Below are 11,009 nucleotides of genomic sequence, written 5' to 3' on the forward strand. Positions count from 1 at the left end.
GAATAACAACGGCGAGAGTGGACATCCCTGTCTTGTTCCTGACCTTAGGGGGAAAGCTCTCAGTTTTTCCACATTGAGGATATTAGCATTGGGTCATTCATATATGGCTTTTATGATCTCGAGGTATGCTGCTTCTATCCCCACTTTCTTGAGGGTTTTTATCAAGAAAGGATGCTGTATTTTGTCAAATGCTTTCTCTGCATCTATTGAGAGGATCATATGGTTCTTATCCTTTCTTTTGTTGATGTGATGAATCACATTAATTGTTTTGTGGATATTGAACCAGCCCTGCATCCCAGGTATAAATTCCACTTGGTCATGGTAAATAATTTTTTAATGTACTGTTGGATCCGGTTGGCTAATATCTTGTTGAGGATTTTTGAATCCATGTTCATCAGCGAAATTGGTCTATAGGTCTCCTTTTTAATGGGGTCTCTGTCTGGTTTTGGAATCAAGGTAATGCTGGCTTCATAGAAAGTGTTTGGAAGTTTTCTTTCCATTTCTATTTTTTGGAACAGTTTCAAGAGAATAGGTGTTAACTCTTCCTGAAATGTTTGGTAGAATTCCCCTGGAAAGCCATCTGGCCCTGGACTCTTGTTTTTGGGCAGATTTTTGATTACTAATTCGATTTCCTTACTGGTTATAGGTTGTTCAAATTTTCTATTTCTTCCTGTTTCAGTTTTGGTAGTGTCTATGTTTCTAGGAATTTGTCCATTTCTTCCAGATTACCCATTTTATTGGCATATAATTGCTCATAATAGTCTCTTATTATTGTTTTTATTTCTGTTGTGTTGGTTGTGATCTCTCCTCTTTCATTCTTGATTTTATTTATTTGGGTCCTTTCCTTTTTCTTCTTGATCAAATGGGCTAGTGGTTTATCAATTTTGTTAATTCTTTCAAAGAATCAGTTTCTGGTTTCATTGATCTGTTCTACCATTTTTTTGGTTTCGATAGCATTAATTTCTGCTCTAATCTTTATTATTTCATGTCTTCTGCTGGTTTGGGGTTTTATTTGCTATTCTTTTTCCAGCTTCTTAAGGTGTAAGGTTAGGTTGTGTATCTGAGATATTTCTTCCTTCTTTAGGAAGGCCTGAATTGCTATATACTTTCCTCTTATGACTGCCTTTGCTGTGTCCCAGAGATTTTGGGTTGTGGTGTTATCATTTTCATTAACTTCCATATACTTTTTAAATCCCTCTTTAGCTGCTTGGTTACCCCATTCAGTCTCCAAGTATTTGTTACCTCTCCAAGTATTTTCTTGTGGTTGATTTCAAGTTTCATAGCGTTGTGGTCTGAAAATATGCACGGTATGATCTCAATCTTTTTGCACTTACTTAGGGCTGATTTGTGTCCCAGTATATGGTCTGTTCTGGAGAACGTTCCATGTGCACTGGAGAAGAATGTATATTCTGCTGCTTTAGGATGAATTGTTCTGAATATATCTGTTAAGTCCATCTGGTCCAGTGTGTCATTCAAAGCCATTGTTTCCTTGTTGATTTTTTGATTAGATGATCTGTCCATTGCTGTGAGTGGGGTGTTGAAGTCTCCTACTATTATGGTATTACTATTGATGAGTTTCTTTATGTTTGTGATTAATTGATTTATATATTTGGGTGCTGCCACATTTGGCGCATAAATGTTTACAACTCTTAGGTCTTCTTGGTCGATAGACCCCTTGATTATGATATAATGCCCTTCTGCATCTCTTGATACAGTCTTTATTTTAAAGTCTAGATCGTCTGATATAAGTATGGCTACTCCGGCTTTCTTTTGTTGACCATTAGCATGATAGATGGTTCTCCATCCCCTTACTGTCAATCCGAAGGTGTCTTTAGGTTTAAAGTGGGTCTCTTGTAAACAGCATATAGATGGATCTTGTTTTCTTATCCATTCTGTTACCCTATGTCTTTTGATTGGAACATTGAGTCCATTGACGTTTAGAGTGAGTACTGAAAGATAAGAATTTATTGCCATTATGATGCTTGTAGAGTTGGAGTTTCTGGTGATGTTCTCTGATCCTTTCTAATCTTTTGTTGCTTTTGGTATATATGTATATATATATTTTTTCATCTTTTCTCCCCTCAGAAAGTCCCCCTTAAAATTTCTTGCAGGGCTGGTTTAGTGGTCACAAACTCCTTTAATTTTTGTTTGTCTGGGAAACTTTTTATTTCTCCTTCTATTTTGAATGACAGCCTTGCTGGATAAAGAATTCTTGGCTGCATATTTTTCTGATTCAGCACACTGAATATATCCCGCCACTCCTTTCTGGCCTGCCAAGTTTCTGTGGATAGGTCTGCTGCAAACCTGATCTGTCTTCCCTTGTAGGTTAGGGACTTTTTTTCCCTTGCTGCTTTCATGATTCTCTCCTTGCCTGAGTATTTTGGGCATTTGACTATGATATGCCTTGTTGATGGCCGGTTTTTGTTGAATCTAATGGGGGTCCTCTGTGCTTCCTGGATTTTGATGTCTGTGTCTTTCCCCAGGTTAGGAAAGTTTTCTGCTATGATTTGCTCACATAACCCTTCTACCCCTATTTCTCTCTGTTCCTCTTCTGGGACCCCTATGATTCTGATGTTATTCCTTTTTAATGAGTCACTGATTTCTCTAATTCTTAAATCGTGCTCTTTTGCCTTAATCCCCCTCTTTTTTCTGCTTCATTATTCTCTATAAGTTTGTCCTCTATGTTGCTGATTCTCTGTTCTGCCTCGTCCACCCTTGCCGCCACTGCATCCATCCGTGATTGCAGCTCAGTTATAGCATTTTTAATTTCATTCTGGCTATTTTTTACTTCTTTTATCTCTGCAGAAAGGGATTCTAATCTATTTTCGACTCCAGCTAGTATTCTTATTATTGCGATTCTAAATTCTGGTTCAGACACCTTGTTGTATCTGTGTTGGTTAAATCCCTGGCTATCATTTCTTCATGCTCTTTTTTTGGGGTGAATTCCTTCATTTTGTCATTTTGAAGGGAGAAAAGGAATTAATGAGGTAGAAACATTGAAATTAAACAATTAAAATTTAAAAATATTAAAATTAAAAATTAAACACACACACACAAATCGAATAGATGATGCTAGATCCTAGGTGTGTTTTGGTCTGGGTGTTGAAAGTCGTTTGACAGATTAGAGGGGGAAAAAAAGGAGGGGGGGAGAGAAAAAAAAACGGAAATTGTTTGAGAATTTGAAAAAATGAATACACTGAAGTAGACTAAAATGAGATGATGGGGATAAAATAGAATTTGAAAAAATATACACAAAAGTAAAGAATATAGTAGAAAAAATTAAAGAAAAACATTTTTAATAATAATTAAAAATAAATATGAATTTTTCCATTTTCTGTACTTAAGAAAAAAGAAAAGAAACAAAAAAGAAAAAAAGAGAGAAAAAGAAAAGAAAAAAGAAATCATTTGAAAATTTGAAAAAGTGAATACACTGTAGTAGACTAAATTAAATGATGGAAGTAAAAGAGAATTTGAAAAAATTTACATAAAAGCAAAAAATGTAGTAATAAAATTAAATAAAAATATTTTTAATGGAAATTGAAAGTAAAAATGAGGTTTTTCTCTTTCTGCATTCAAGAAAAAGAAAAGAAACAAAAAAGAGAAAAAAAGAAAAAGAAAGAAAAAAGAGGAAATTGTTTGAAAATTTGAAAAGGTGAGTACACGGAAGTAGACTAAAATAAAATGATGGAAATAAAGTAGAATTTGAAAAAAATTTACACAAGAGTAAAAAATATAGTAATAAAACTTAAAGAAAGATATTTTTAATAAAAATTGAAAATAAAAATGAATTTTTTCTCTTTCTGTATTCAAGAAAAAGAATTGTAAAAGAGAAAAAGGAAAAAGAAAAAAAAGAAAATTGAATAGATGAACCTGCTAACAGATTGAGGTAAGACTGAAATTGCTTCATTTTCCCCTAGAAGTCAGTCTATGTAGCTCTTTATCGTCCATAATTAAGCCGGCAGTGAGACTTGTGTTCTTGAAGAGCGAAGTTGGCCCAGTTGGGCGGGGCTCAGTGTAACAGCTCCGTTCTCCACTAGATGGCGCTGCTAGCCTCCTGGGGTGGATCGTTGCGGTGGTCATAGGTGCATATGCGCATGTGCGGGAGTGGTGAAAATGCGCAACCCAGCTACCCAGTCTGTCCTCCGTCTTCAGCTGTCGTCCACTCCCTGCTCTTTGACTCCCCGCGACCAGGCCACAGGCAGTACCTCTCTCTTTTCTTCTGGCTGTTTTCCCGGACGCTTACTTCCGAAGGACTGCGGCTTTGACCCGTTCTGTCCTTCTGCGGGAGGGTCTAACCCAGCAATGGCCGAATGAGCAGTGGCCAAATGTTGGCTGCACCCAGGAACACCCGCTGGACCCTGCTGCTGCTGGTGCCCCGAGACTGCCGCCAGGTGCCAGCCCTCCCCAGAAAAAGTTCACGAGATAGTGTACCAGCAGTGTTTCAGGGATTATGGAAAATCACCACACACATCTGGCACCAGGCTTCACCCTTAACGACCTTGTTCCGGCACCAGTGAATGTGGCCGTTTTCGGGGGTCTGCTGGGACCAGGTGGCTTCCACCGTCTCCACCAAACGTCCTTCCAGCAGTGGAACCGCTTTTCCCCGTGTGGCCCAAGAACCTCCCGGACCTCACTCTGCTCCTGGGGATTCGCCCTTCCCGCCAGAGCACCGCCAGGTAGGGAGCTGCGGAGTTGCAGCCGTTGCGCTCCCCTTGTTTACAGTCTTAATGGAATTTAAACCCTCTCCGTTCTCCTTTCTCCCTTCTTAGTTTAGTCCCTGCGGCCGTTTCCAATTTTCCACTTTCTCTCCAGCTGCTTTTGGGGAGGGCTGCTTTTCCCGTATTCTCCCCCCCTCCCCAGTCTCCGTCCTCTCTCCCCCTGCAAAAGTGGCTCCCTGCCCGCTGCCGGCTTCTCTCTCCCCAAGTTCACCTCTGCGCGCCGCGTACCTGCTGAATTCTGTGGTTCAGGTTGTACAGATTGTTGTGTTAATCCTCCCATCGGTTCTCTAGGTGTATAGGATGGTTTCGTGTTGGTCTGGGTGTATTTCATGGACGCGAGGCACACAAAAAGCTTCCATGCTGTTCCGCCATCTTGGCTCCTCCCAGCAGACAACTTTGAAGGTAGCTTTGTGACCCATATGCCTCCTTCTGTAAAAACAATCCCCACAGTTAACATGGGTAGACCTTCTGTACCTCATTTGTATTCTGGAACTTGGCTCCCACCAGTCATTGCTAATTGGAATACAAGTAGATACAGAAGCTAAGCTCTTCTAATCTCTCCCGAGATCTTAGAATTGAAGAAGACCCTAGTGCGGAGCCTGGATAACTCAGTTGGTGAAGCATCCAACCCTCAGTTTTGGCTCAGGTCACGATCTCACGGGTTCGTGAGTTTGAGCCCCTCATTGGGCTCCGTGCTGACGGTACAGAGCCTGCTTGGGATTCTCTCTCTCTTTCTCTCTCTCTCTCTGCTCCTCCTCTACTCACGCTGTCTCTATCTCTCTCAAAATAAATAAGTAAATTTTTTAAAAAATTTTAAAAAAAGAAAAGGAAAAGGAAAAGACCGTAGTTATTGTCTGTTATGCATGAAATGGGGAGGACACACACCTCTCAATTAAGATTAGGCTTTAGGTGCACGTAAAAAGAAATTCAAGATAATAATGGCTTACATAAGACAGAAATTAGTTCTTCATAAGAAGTCTGGAGGTAAGTACTCAAGAGCCTGAATGATAGCCCCACTTCCTCAGAGACCCTTGCACCTTATGGACCCCACCACGTCTTTGATCCTTTCATTATCATGATGGAAATATGGCGGCCATAGCTCTAACCATCATATGTATTCTCCACTCAGAAGGATAAAGGAAGAGAAAGGCCCACCTTCTTTCTTTTAAAGAGCCGTCTCGTTGGGTAGAATGGAGCCATGTGACAACATTTAGCTGCAAGGGGGTCTGGGGATTACATAATATTTATTATATGTATTATTATTATTATTTTTATATTATTTCATCTGATTTGTGCCCAGGTAAAATGGCAGGGGGCAGAGCGAGTAGGCAACAGAGGGTACTGGGAGGGCAACTCACAGTCTCTACCAGGGCACATAAATTCATGAGTCATACCCCGGGGAAATAGAGAAACCAGTCGGCACAAAAGAAGGAAGCGGAGGAGGAGAAAATGCAGATGTGCAGAAAGAAGTGACAGACCATGTGGCTTTAGAGTGAGTCAGAGAAAGAGTAGCCATCTGGCTTCTCAAACGTTTTCTTCTTCTTGATTCCTACCACATGAAGACTGACTGTAGGTTCTGTCTTTGTTTTCTGTCAGATGCCTCTATATTATAATCAGTCACCCCTTTGACACTATTTTAAATGGATTTCTATCTTTTTACAACTAAAAAAACCCCGAAAAAGGAATGTTACAAAAACCAAGGATAGAAAAGACAGAAGTGACTTCTCACGTGCCATGCTGAAGCAGCAAGTGTTCGGGAAAAGGAAGGATTCTATGGAGACAGGCAGGGAGCTGCGATTCCTCCCCGCTTTGGAGGGTGGCTGCAGTTTGACACAGAACGACGGTCGAGGGGCATTTCGTCTACCATTGTCAACTGCAGAAACTCCAAAGTCTCAGAGAGGTAATTGTGGAATTATGGGTACAAAATTGCTGGGGGCCTTGGTGACGGGGACGGGGGCAGGTTCCAGGCCGGCCTCCAGAAATGCTTCCTAGGACCCAACTGCCGAATGGGCCGCTGGGGTGCTGCTGCACCTGCCGTAGTTGGAAGTCACGGCAATCAAGAAGCCCCACGTGGAATAACTGAGTTCAAGCATGTACCGCTCCAGCTATGGTTCCAGGAAGCCACCCCCAGTGTTGCTGTCGGTGACCCTCCACAAACTCGAGGCTGGTGACCGGACCCTGGATCACTGAATTGGACTTCTGCAGTTTTATTTTTAAAAATATGTTTGGGTAAAGTCAGTTAAGCGTCCGACTTCGGGTCAGGCCATGATCTCCCGGTTCATGAGTTCGAGCCCCACGTCCAGCTCTGTGCTGACAGCTCAGAGCCTGGAGCCTGCTTCGGATTCTGTCTCCTCTCTCTGCCCTCCCCACCCTTTCTCTCTCTCTCTCTCTCTCTCTCTCTCTCTCTCAAAAATAAATAAACATTTAAAAAAAATTAGGGGTGCCTGGGTGGCTCAGTTGGTTAAACGTCTGACCCTTGGTTTCGGCTCAGGTCATGATCTCACCATTCGTGAGTTCAAGCCCCACGTCAGGCTCTGTACTGACAGCTCAGAACCTGGAACCTACTTCGGATTCTGTGTCTCCCTCTCTCTCTCTGCCCCTCCCCCATTCACACTCCATCTCTCTCTCTCTCTCTTTCAAAAATAAATAAATGTTAAAAAAATTTTTTTTGAATATTTTAGGAAAATTTGAGAACACTAGAAATTGTAAGAAATATATAGTACATAACCATTAGTTTAAGTAGGAATATAAGTGCAGCAGAAGTTTCACAGGCAGAAAAGTAAATATTTCAAAAGAAGAAAAATATGAAAAAGCAGTGAGTTCATTAATGTGAGGTTTTGTAGCCTCAGGAGTGAGCTGTGGCCTTTTTTCTTTTTCTTTTTCTTCTTTTTTTTTTTTTTTTTTTTTTTTTGCAGTGTGGATTTTGATTGCTAGATCATATTGGATTGAGAGTTTTTATATTTATATGCTGATACGTATGTTTATATTATGTGTGTGCATATATATATGTGCTGATACATGTGTTTTTATGTATGTGTATGTTTATATTTGTGTATGTGTATATATATACGCACAAACTTTAAGGTCCACCATACCCAAGGTAAATAAGGGAATCTGTGAGGTGGGGACATGGTGAATTTAGTTTTCAGAATTAATGGAGTCGTACGCTGCTAAAGCTGTAAAGGTCCTCAGAAATTCTTAGTTCAACCTTATTATTTTATAGACGAGTGAGGAAGGCAGTACGACTCAGGGAGGCTAAGATGATGTATTTGTCGTCAGGTTGCTGTGGCAGAGCGTGAACTTGAATTTGGGACTTCTGACTTCTAGTCAGGTATCTCTTCGATTCCAAGCTTGACATTTAGGTGGCCCAGAAGAGATGAAAGTTCAAAATGTGTCAAGATCTCGGCACGGGACCGAGCCCGTCCCCTGCAGCACCTGCCCAGAGGTTGGGCCGCTGGCCGCCAGGCGGGGCACTGCTTCTTCCAGCTCTTCTGCTGGCCGCTGCCCTTCCGCAGCCACAGCCACCTCCGCCAGCACGGCCACAGAACCCCATGGTGTCAGGAGAGAGGACTCAGGAGAAGGGAGGAGGGAGACTCAGGCGGCGAAGGGGGCCTTCCGCTGGGGGAGGCCCTTCCCTAACATCTTTGGCTTTGGCTGGACCCAAGCACCTGACTACCTCCCTGTTGTTTATTTCCATTTCCCTGGGCACATTTTGCAGGGCCTCTGGTTTACTTCCTTGAGAAAATTTGGCCTCATAACATAGCTTACTTCAGTTCCGAATTTATGTGTTCTAAAGACATCTTTACAAGAAGACGATGAGGGTCTGAAACATTTTACTGTCATCTTTCTTGTCCACACAGCCAATGCCAGTCTGACTCTGAAGTCTTGATCTGAATTATAGACCTTGACTAGAATTACGACATCTGATCTTTTCCATTTTTATTCCATGTCCTCTCTGATAACCTTTCTCTTAAGAGAAAGGAAACACCTTCTGAGGCTGACGTGTTGACCAGTTTAGAAGCACCCAAACCTCCCACGTCCCGGATTCAAGGAGAAAATCCTGTGGGGCCTTGGCCACCCTTTGTCATGCTTCCTGCCAATAAACTAAGAGATATGAGGAGAGTCTCTCAAAAGTTAGTGAAAAGAAGTTAGGCAAAAGAAGACCAAATTGCAAGACTTTGGGCCATGGAGTCAAGCGTTGGAGCCTCTGGTGCTCCTCAAGCCATGGGCAGGGTCATAAGTGTGAGTGAGTCAATGTAGACAGGCCCACCCTAGGGGCTGTGCAGCCCAGGAATGTGGGCCATGAGTGTGGTGGCTCTCCCCAGAGCAAGGTGGGTTTCCCGAAAGCATGGTGCCTTTCCTTAGAGGATGGTGGCTTTCCCCAGAGGATGGTGGCTTTCCTTAGAGCATGGTGGCTTTTCCTAGAGCACGGTGGCTTTCCACCAAGGCATATAAACAGGATAATAGTAGTAGTTGGAAAAACTTACTCGATATAATTTTGTATTTGGCAAATTCAACACGTACTGCCTTCAAAATACGACAGAGTGAAGTACAAGCAAGTCTTGTTTGTCGGCTACAGGCCCTCAGGCAGCTGAGTGGGAGCACACAAGTCACTTTAGTGCGACGTGCTGAGCCCGGCTGTAAAGGCCCGGGGGATAGGCCCTCCTTCACAGAGGAGGTCTGGGGGTGGGGGGTGGGAGGGTTCCTCAGGAATCACAGCAGCCTTCCACGCACGAGGGGCAGCCTTAGATACGGGCAGGAGGCTCTCTGGGCCCCGCACGTTAGGGTCTCACGTGCCACCAGCACACAACAAGACATCTACTGAAGAACACAGGGGTCCCTCTGCCGCTTAGGGTCCAGAGCTCAGCCTGTGAGCCTAAGCTTGCGCTGCACGAGGTGACTAACCCTCTCAGGCCCCGGGACAGTGGGGTCCTCCTTCCTGCCCGGTGTCCCCGAAATGGGAGCTTGGGTGCCTCTGTCACGGAGGTCTGTGGGCCGGTTGCTTCAGAGCGTGTGGAAGGAGGGTTCGTGCGACGGAAATACTTAGGCAAGAGGAAAGACAGATTTAGTTGCTAAATCTTTCTCGGCACAAATACAAAACAATCTCGTCTGGTAAAGCCTCACTTTAGGAGTGACGAGCATCCAGTGTCTGGCTTCTCCCGGGGTTCTAATTAGTTGCTCCCGGGGTGCTCCTGTGTTAGTGTGGCGTTCGCAAGAGTTGCAGGAAGTCGCCGAGCAATGTTTACAATATTGCACAATACATATTCCTCTTAGATCTGTTTACATGCAGTTCTAGACGTAATGCACATGAAACAGGCTATTGATTCTTTCCTTGGGCAATGAATGGACGTTAAACACACCCTCTGCATATATTTGCGAAAATTTAATTACACTAAAACATTTTCAGCTTTATTTAAATAATTTTGATTTAGGGGCACCTGGGTGGCTCAGTCAGTTAAGCATCGGACTCTTGATTTCAGCTCAGGTCGTGATCTCATGGTTTGTGAGTTTGAGCCCTGTGTCAGGCTCTGCACTGACAGTGTGGAGCCAGCTTGAGATTTCTCTCTGTCTCCCTCTTTCTCTGCCCCCCCTCCCCGCTTGCTCTCTCTCTCTCTCTCTCTCTCAAAATAAATAAAAATAAACTTTAAAAAATAAATACATAATTTTTTATTTAAAATGTGGATGCTCGGGGTGCCTGGGTGGCTCAGTCGGTTGGGTGTTTGACTTCAGCTCAGGTCATGGTCTCGCGGTTTGTGAGTTCGAGCCCCGCGTCGGGCTCTGTGCTGACAGCTGAGAGCCTGGAGCCTGCTTTGGATTCTGTGTCTCCCTCTCTCTGTGCCCCTCCTCCACTTGTGCTCTGTCTCTTTCTATCAAAAATAAAGTATGAAAAAAATTTTTTAATGCGGATATTCATTAATTATAATTTTTTTTTGTCTTTTAGTTTTGTAGGTGATTTTGCAGAATTTTTTTTCAAGAAAGTTAACTTGTAAGCATGTGAAAAATACTTCAAAAATGTTTTACCTTTACAATTCCTATATTTTGTCCTGTTGGTGAGATAGATCCAAATTTTGTATAGTTGAAACACTGTTACATTTCATTTTTAATCCTTTAGACCATTCTGGAATGGTCTGGAAGGAAAACATTCTGGAATAAAGATATAATAATGTACGAATTATGAGTATCTCTATTTTACTACTCATCCAAACAGCCTGACCCATCAACAGAATACCCAGACATAATGCAATAGTGATTAACTTCAGAGGCCTTTGGTATTTTGCCAAAAATCACAGA

This window comes from Panthera tigris, chromosome C1 (genome assembly GCF_018350195.1).
Source record: "Panthera tigris isolate Pti1 chromosome C1, P.tigris_Pti1_mat1.1, whole genome shotgun sequence".
NCBI classification, from domain to species: domain Eukaryota; kingdom Metazoa; phylum Chordata; class Mammalia; order Carnivora; family Felidae; genus Panthera; species Panthera tigris.